Below are 9,824 nucleotides of genomic sequence, written 5' to 3'. Positions count from 1 at the left end.
AGGCTGCAGTCCTTGACACCTGCAGCAAGTGCTTCAGGTCCTCCTCAGTTTCATTTAGAGTATCTAAATAAAGTTGTTCCAGCATACTCAGACTGAAATTTTCTAAATCATCTTCTCTTTTTTGTCTAAAATTGATTATAACAGATAATATCTTTAAAATTTATGTTGTTGTTAAGCGCCGTCGAGTCGCAGGCAACTCATAACGACCCTATGAAGGAGAGTCCTCAACGCTTGGGTGCCTTTCATCCTCTCTCCAGGTTTATAGGGTTTCCAGAGGCAAGCTATTAATGGAAGTGGATGCCACTCCTCCTTCCAAAACTACTCACATTTAATTTTTCAAGATTCTTTTTACAATTAAGACAGGCCTTTTTTAATTTAAAATCTAAGTTCATACCAAATTTGAGTATTTCCATTAGAGTTTTACTTTTGCCAGATTTGCTTATTTATTTATCCGGATTTATTTACTGGATTCCTTTAAATGTCTTCAAACTTTTAACTCTCCAAAATCTTCCCATCTTTTGTCCAAGATATATTCTCTTTTTCCTCTGATGGAATCTTATTAATTTTGCAAAATTCAAAACAAGTGTTTTTCATTTCCATATAAAAATTTTTCTTAAAGATGAATTGTCAATTAATGGAGTCCCTCTCTAATTATAGCTTTGAATTGTGGTGTTTAAGAAGAGTACTGAATATAGATGGACTTCCAAAAGAATAAACTAATCTATCTTGAAGGAAGTTCAACCAAGGTGCTTCTTAGAGGCAAGGAGAGTGAAACATCCTCTCATATAGTTTGGACATGCTGTCAGGAGGGATCAGTATTTGGAAAAAGACATTATGCATCTGACAGTTGGACAAAAGAAGAAATACCTATGTCTTTGAAACGAGTACTCAGTATCTCCTGGACTTGCAAAAGAACAAACAAGTACATCTTTGAGGAAACACAACTAGGGTGTTTGCTATGAGTCTTGGTTAACTCTAAAGCATTAAAAAAACCAGCAACAAGGGGAGCTCTGGTGGCCTAGTGGCAAGAAGCTGTACTGCAAACCCAGAGATATGCGGTTCGAATCCACCAGATGCTCTGCCGGAGAAGGGGGGGGGGCAATCTCCTGTAGCAGTCAGATCTGATTTGATGGTACACACACACAAAAAAAATAAAATAAAAATAAAAAAAATTTAAAAAAGAAAAAACCCAACAACAATACGACAGCTATTTTCATATATACAACCCTAAGTTAGATTTATCTTTTATTGTTATGCTGTGTCCCTTGACCATGTCCCCATAGTTCTTAATGCAAGGAAACTATTTTACTTCACATCTTCTACAATATATAACCCTACAGATTGTATCTAATAGGTGAAATAAATGTTTGTTGAGTTGGTAAAACATTCATCTTGATTTTATGGCTTTATTTTTTTTTTATTAAATCAGGTTAGAAATATTTAGCTGCTTTTAATTCTCTTATCTCTAGGGGTTTAAAGAGAGTTATGTTACTTGTCTTAATAATAAATAGGCAGTACAATAATACATAACATCTCCTGTTGGCTAAATTTCAATTATTTTGAGTATCTTCTTACTCTTTTACAAAATTCTTCTTCTTGTCAATGATTGACATCTGAGCAGTATTACTAATGGAAGTAAGCAATGTAATGAGTTTGGCTACTAGTGTCATGTGTTTATATTTGTCTCAAAATGAAGTTTATCACAAGTGCTCTGTACTGGTGATTATGATTAATGACCTTTTAGAAATGAAAAATAAATATTATGCAATGGAAATGTAATGCATTTAATTGTAACAAATAAAAGACAGATGTTACATGTGTTTTGTGTTTGTTTTATTTTGTCTGGTTTTCTAAACAAAACCCAGAAATTAAGACTCCTATTGTTTCCCTCATAGCTATGATCACAGTAACTTTTTAAAATGTATTCTTTTTTATTAAACTAATCAACATAGGGAGCATTGGTGGCCTAGTGATAAAGAGCTTCTCTGACAACCGAAAGGTATGTGGTTCAAATCAACTAGCTACTTCGTAGGAGACATATGGACTTTCTCTTCCAATGTGGTCCCCGCTGCATCTTTTTCATTTCCTTCACCCACTCCCTCCACCCATCAAATTGTGCAGCCCTGTGATTTCATCCCTGCCCATCCTCACTCTTCTGCTCTCAACTCTCACCCCCTTGGATTCCCATACTTGTTTTTTACAATTAATTAAATAAATAAATAAGAAAATTTACTGGTGGGCCAGCTATGGGTTGGTTCTTTCTCTACAATACATAACCATAAGAACAAAACTACACAGGAAGAAATAAAATTTTTTTAACAAAAAATATCTTAAAGACAAATAATAATTACATAACAAAATTACAATCAAAGAAGACACAAAAAGAGATGAAATTTCATTTTCTTTATATACAGCCCAATGAAATATGTTTAACGTGATTCACTACAACAGTAGATGAGACTGGGCCATTATGTTGTAATTTGTTCAGAGAATACTCAGTAATCCATCACTAAAATTAAATTACAGCAACTACCTAATATCTACCAGTGCATAGCTTATTGCTTTTATTCCTAGGCAGTATAAATTATTTAATTTTACATAATGGATATAAATTTCCAAACCATGAGACACTTTTACATTTCATTAAAATTTTTAAAAATTACACTATTATTTAATTGTAACTTTTTTCATATCTGTATATATTTTTCTTTTTTCTCTGTATTTTCTAACCAATGTTAATTAGAAATACTAGATATATAATTAATACATCTTTCATAAGTTGCAATTAGCCATTTTATATTTTAATGAACTATACTGACAATATTCTCAATGACTATATCTTAATCTCAAATTAATAAAGAAAAATAAATCTTAATGTTTCTTCTTTTTCTAACAATTTTTTTTCTTGAAAAAATTACAACTACTATAGATTTCTTTAAGTTAAAATACAATTTCTATAATATGGACATCCTAAAAACAAATCACAAACTATTTTCCATTTTAAAATACAATCAAAATTTACATCTTGTTCTAGTCATTTATTATGTTTTGAGTAATAATTACAATTTGACCTATAGACTCTTATAAGTACTTAAGGGTTATATAGACTTTTTCTATGCATTTATTTATTATAGGGTACTTGGGAGGATAGAAGGAGAATTGATGCCTTTAAGCTGTGTTGCTGGAGAAGAGTATTGAGGATGCCGTGGACTGCTAGGAGAACAAACAGATTTGTCCTGGAAAGGGTTAAACCGGGTGGCTCCTTGGAGGCAAAGATTCTGAGGCTTCGTCTAACATACTTTGGACATGTTGTGAGGAGAGACCGGTCCTTAGAGAGAGACATCATGCTTGGGAGGGTGGAGAGACGGTGCAGGACAGGAAGGCCCTCTATGAGGTGGATTGATTCAGTGACTGGGATAACCGGGATGGGAGTGTCAGAGACAGTGTGATTGGCACAGGACAAAGCCGAGTTTAGGACTGTTGTACATAGGGTCGCTATGAGTTGCAAGCGACTGGAAAGTACATAACAACAACAACAACAGGGTACTTGGACTAGTTCCATCTGTTTACCACTGTCAGTAAAGCTCCAGTAAACATGGTGTTGATACATCTGTTTGTGTCATGGATTTGGCTTCTTTAGGGTATATTCTATAAAGAAGCAGGATACCTGGGTAAAAGGATCCCTGTATTTTCAACTTTTTGAGAAAGCATCAGGCTGCCTTCCATCACGGTTGTACCACTTTCCATTCCCAACAACAGTGAATGAGAGTTCCAAAAACATTTGCTGTATGACACCCTGCTGAATGTTGCTATTGTCCCTAGGTAGGATAAGATATTTAAGAATTTTGAACATTTCTTCAAGTGCTTGTGGGCCATCTGAATTTCTTTTTTTGGTGAAGTGTCTGTTCATATTTTAAGCACATTTTGTGATCGGGCTGTTTGTCTTTTTCTTGTTGAGCTGCAGAAGTATCCTATAAATATTAGATGTGAGTCCTTTCTCAGATGTGTCATCAACACATATTTTTCCAAGTCTGTGGGTTTCCTGTATACTCTGTTGAAGAAGTTTTTGATGTGCATAGGAATTTTATTTTTAGAAGGTCACAGTCATCTATTTCATCCTCTGCTGTTTGTAGGTGTTTTGTTATACCTGTAAGTCATGCCATAGATTAGGGCTTCTAGAGTTACTCTCACTTTTTCTTCTGATAACTTTATAGTCTCTGGTTTTACTCCTAGTTTTCTGATCCAACTTGATTTAGATTTTGTATATAGAATGAGATACAATTCTTGCTTCAGTTTTTTGCAGATGGTATTCCAATTTTACCAGCACCATTTGTTAAAAAAGGATGGTATTTCCCCACCTAACTGATTTTGTCTCCTTGTCAATGATCAGCTGACCACATAGGTAGATGGATTGATTTCTGGGTTCTCAATTCATAAATGGCTGGGACAGTACATAGGTAGGGAATTGCCAGAAGTTCAAGCAAGATTCAGAAGAGCCTGTGGCACCAGGGAAATCATTGCTGATGTCAGACAGATCTTGGCTGAATGTAAAGAATGTCAGAAGAATGTCTATTTGTTCTTTATTGACTATGCAAAGGCCTTTGACAATGCAGAGGCATTTGACTGTATGGATTATACCAAGTTGTGGCTGACATTGAAAAGAATGGGAGTCCCAGAGCACTTACTTGTGCTCATGTGAAACCTATACCTGGATCAGGAGGCTGTTGTGCAGAGCAGGGAAACATTGCATCGTTTAAATTTAAGAAGGGAGTGTGTCACAGTTATATTCATTCTCCATACCTATTTAATCTATATGATGAGCAAATTATCTGAGAAGTTTGACTCTGTGAAGAGGAATGTGGCATCAGGATTGGAGGGAGACTCATCAATTACCTGTGTTATGCAGATGACACAATCTTGCTTGCTGAAAGTAAGAAGAACTTCAAGCATTTGTTGCATAAGATAAAGGAATGCAGCCTTGGGTATGGATTGTATCTCAATGTCAAGAAAACAAAGATTCTTAGCCCTGAACCATATAGGCAACATAATCATTGATGGAGAAGAGATTGAAATAGTAAACAACTTCATCTTGTTTAGATCAACAATTAACAAACACCCTTAGAACCAGCAGTCAGGAAATAAGGAGATGCATGGCACTAGGAAAATCTGCAGTTAGGGACCTCTCCAAATTACTGAGGAAAAACGATGTCATTTTGAGAACTAAAGTACATTTGATTCAAGCCATTGTCTTTCTAAACACTTGCAATGCATCTGAGAGCTGGACAGTGAATAAGGATGACATAAAAAAGAACTGAGGCCTTTGAGCTGTGGTGTTGGAGAAGAGCACTGAACATTCCACGGATGTCCAGAAGAATGAACAATGATCTTGGTAGGAGTGCAGCCAGAGTGCTCTTTAGAGTCAAGAATGAAGAGGTAATTGTCACAATAAGTCTTGTGTGTCAGGAAGTTGAGGATGGCACAGGATAAAACAGGGTTAAGATCCTTTGATCCTAGGATCTCTAATGAGTCATACTCAGCTCATTGGAACCTAGGAACAACAATTCCATTTCACTGATCTATGTGTCTGTTGTTGTATCATTATAAGCTCTTTTGATTGCTATGGCTGTGTAGTAGGATTTGGGATCCTACATCATACACCCACATAATGGACTATTACACTACACTGAAAAAACAAATTTATAAAATGATTCACAACATGGATAAGTTTGGAAGACACTATACTGAGTGAAATGTCTCAGCCACAAAAGGAAAAAATAGTGCACAGAACCACTGTTGTAAAAAAGGATGGAACGGGGATGGGGAGAGCATGGCAAGAATGCATAGATAACAAACATTGCAATGGAATGTGCGAAGGGAAGCACTATCCGAATGGAATGGATGATTAGACACTGGTGTATGACAAGTGAAAATCTGGAACAAGACCTGCATTACAAAGTGAATTGGGGGTGGGGAGGGGAGAGTGTTTCAATGACTTAATGAAAATCTATCTTTCCTAAAAACTTTCACTAAAATCACAATTAAAAAATAATTTCCACATATATGTACTTAGTTTTCACTCATTTAATAAAAATTGGCTTGTCACACTATAAAAATGCTAATTAAATCTATAATATAATGCATAGTTGGGATACCATATTTTCTTTCCCTAAAATGAGACATACAAAAAGAATTAACGAGCATGAAGCTCCAAAGCAAACTTAGGGACATAAAGGCAAGTGATCTTCTGGCACTGCAGTGTTTTGAATTGTAATAAAACAGCTCCCCAAAAAAGAAAGGAGATTTCAAAATCCTAAATACTGCATTATAATTGTGGCTTTATTTGGACGTAAGGTCTGTGTCAATGTAATTAAGTTCTCAAGTTGAGATCATCTGATGAGATACCTAATTAAATTCATTGCTTTTGAATTGGAAGGGTTTTCTTGACTTTAATCCTTAGGGAAATATTTAAAAAGATCTTTCCCATGGTGTCAAAAGGTGAATCTGAACTGCTAAGATTTAGTTTAATTGTTGTTGTTGTTGTTATTGTGTACCTTACAGCTGGAACCAACCCACAGCTGACCCTCCAGGGTGTTTTCAAAGGCAGTAAATTGCAGCAGACTTGAGTGCCCATCATCCTCCTGCAGAGCAGCTGGATCCAAACCACATACCTTTGTGTTGACAGCACAATTCCTTACCATGAAGCTACCAAAGTCAGTAGTCAAGCACAGGGGTTTTCCTTGGTTGTTAAGCGTTAAGTAAACATAATAGTATGAATCCTTATATGAGAGAAGGAAGTGTTAGAAATGTACATACTAGGTTAGAAATAGACATAGAGAAGGTGAAGTAAAGAGAGAAAAAGACTGGCATGCTGTATTCACAAGCTATAATGCCAGAGCTTGAGAGAAAAGAATGAAAAAAGATTCTACTACAAGACTTTCAGAAATGATCAACCTTATAGACACCATGACTTTGTACATTTGACTTCAAGAATTGAGAAGAAGTAAATTTCTGTTATTCTCCATACTTGTGGTTTATGCACTAAAACTGTCTGTAGAAGCTGTTAGTCTTAAAGTACTAACATTATAGAGACTTTTTATCATATGGCTGTGTTAAAGTGTGCTGTTATTACACCAATTTTATCATATGGACAGCTACAAAAGCTGGATTTTAAAACCCTGAGCACCTAATTGAAGGCTTCATAGAATAATTGATACCATTAAAATTATGGAAAATAAATCCAAATAAATTGAGGGGGACCAGACATTAACTATAACACTTTCTCATCATAATGGAGCTTTGAAGGAATTGTTCATAGCGAATTGTTTTGCTAACACAAAGGCTATCCATGCTGCAAGTTTGAATCCACCAGTTGCTCTGTGGAAGAAAGATGGAAAAATCTCCATGTGATTCAGAGCCTTGGATAACCACTGAACAGTCATGCTTGACTCAACTCTAATCAACAACAACAACAACAACAGCAATGTATATATTAAATATATGAATTTGTAACAAATAAAGTAGAACTACCACTATTGCACACCTAACTCCAGATGAATCCCCCATCTACAATATTGGAAGAAATCAAATATAGAGGAAAATATCTCATAAAATCACACTTACTAACATTCACAGATATAAATGATTATAGTATTTAGAATAGTGATGACCATAGTCAGGCATAGTCCATGAAAGAGATAACTGTGATGCTACTAATAGTGTATTTCATGATGTGCATCAGGATTTCAACAAGGCTCAAACTTACAGAAGTTAACAGAAAAGACCATTTGAAATATGTACCTATTGTATTATGTATGTAATATTTTCATAAACAGATTCACACACACACACACCAAAAAACTAAAATTCACACCAATTATCGATCAACAGTGATATAACAGAAATAGTACTGAACCTTTTCAGAAAACTATTTCATAATTGTGTATCTGATTACTTTAAATTCTTTGACATAACTCATGAAATAAATGCAAACTCATAGTCACTGAGTCAAAACAACTCATAGCTGACACTCTGGTTGGTTTTCTGAAACTGTTTAAATCACTCAGGGGGAGTTTGGCCATGTTTTTCCTTTGAAGTTCCTGGTAGACTCAAACCACCACAAGCTGAACACAGAAATTCCAAATGACCCACCTATTCCACTGTTTGAAATATACCCCAAGAAAATGAGAACTGAGGCTCTAATGGAGACGTGTACGTCAATGTTCATAGCACTGTTATTTACCATTGAAAGAACACAGAAAGAGCTCAACTGTCCAACCACAATCAAATGGATTGAGGAATTACGAGACATTCACACAATGTAATACTATGCAGCATGCAGAAGCAGTATGATTATGTAAATTACTACCTAATTTGAGAGGAAATGGAGAGCATTGTGCTGCGTGAGCTCAGTCCCTTAAGGACAAATAAAATATAAAACTATTATTGTAGAATGAGCATGAGGATCCAAGGCTGGGGGGTGGGGGCAGAGGGGTGAGGATAAGCAGGGAGAAGGTGTTAATCACGGGGTCCTACCATTTGATGGAGGTGGTTAAAGGAAATTGCAAAGATCTGGTGAAAAAAGTAATGTATTCAAACTTTGTAATAATCCAGTATTTAAAAACCCCCAAAACACTGTAACAACTTTGGGATAGCACACAACTCCCTACGGATCACACCATCAAGAGCTCCCTAATTCATGAAATGTCTCTGAGTAAGTCTTCTTCCCCACTCTACCACCATTCTCCCATATGTTCTTTCATTGCACAGAAAAAGGGTTGAGGAAGATTTTAGTGAAATGAAAATAATGGTGACGTTTTAAACAGTAAAAGTGAGGATTATACCTTTTGTAAGAAAAGCGTAAGAAGGGCTGATGAGGAAGACCAATCTTATTTTCCTGAAGTATTACTGTGAAAAGTTGTATTTGATTCTCTGAGTAATCTGTCATTCCTTCCTCGCTCCACCTTAACTCCTCACCCGGTCCCTCATAGCTTATCAATATTTCAAGATATTATATATCACTATTCTTGCTGCATACCATGGTTTTTCTTCCTATTCAAGATTATGCTTCATAATGAATTTGAGTTTATGGTTATTAGAAAAATTAACTCCTATGAGAATTTTCCATATTCATTAGAAGTAAATACAATGTTGCATTCAACTAACTGGAATAATTTTCAAAAGTAATTTAGCTTTGTTACTGAAATTCTCCTAAATAAAAAAGTGTTTTTAATGTGAAGAGATATACAGAAGTAATGTTACCCTTTTCTCTTTCTCATGCCTTTTTTACATGTTTTCAGTCCTTATGTTCAAATGAAGATTCTCTACTAATTGATAATGAATTACAAAGGAATATATGGGAGCTATACAATTCTAAGAAATTATTTCATTTTAGATCTCCACCTAGTGGCCTAGTTCATCAAATAAGAACACTCTTTCATTGTTGTTAAGTTGGTTCCAACTCATAACTGATCCTCTATCAGGTTTCTGAGGCTGTAAGGGCTCAAGAACCACATACGGGCAAGCTTTTGGTTACCAGCAAAACTGTCTAGGACTATATCACCAAAACGCCCCACGGAAAAACTGCTCTCCTGCTATGACATTAATTGCCTTCAGGTCAGAGCCTACTAAAAGGTAAATCTCCGGCAGGTTCAAAGAGACAGTAAAATGCATGAGATGAAGACTGTCCATCTATCTCTTATGGAACACTTGGCAGATTGAAAGAGACAGCCTTTATATTGATAGTGCAACTCCTTACTCACTAGGCCACAAGAGCTTTCTAAGTAAGAACTATATGTTATAAATACAGAAAGGACTTTTAATTTTAT

At 35.5% G+C, this 9,824-nt stretch overlaps 1 protein-coding gene across 1 annotated transcript in view; it reads right to left on the bottom strand.

Annotated features, from left to right (window-relative positions):
* MYO16 (myosin XVI) overlaps window positions 1-9,824 on the bottom strand; it is a 951,959-nt gene that overhangs the window by 545,922 nt on the left and 396,213 nt on the right. The window lies entirely within an intron of this gene.

The sequence above is a fragment of the Elephantulus edwardii genome, unplaced genomic scaffold, assembly GCF_000299155.1.
Source record: "Elephantulus edwardii isolate Elephantulus edwardi_28Jun2011 unplaced genomic scaffold, EleEdw1.0 scaffold00147, whole genome shotgun sequence".
NCBI lineage: Eukaryota > Metazoa > Chordata > Mammalia > Macroscelidea > Macroscelididae > Elephantulus > Elephantulus edwardii.
The sequence above is the reverse complement of the archived record's forward strand: the minus strand, read 5'-3'. Positions and strand labels throughout refer to the sequence as shown.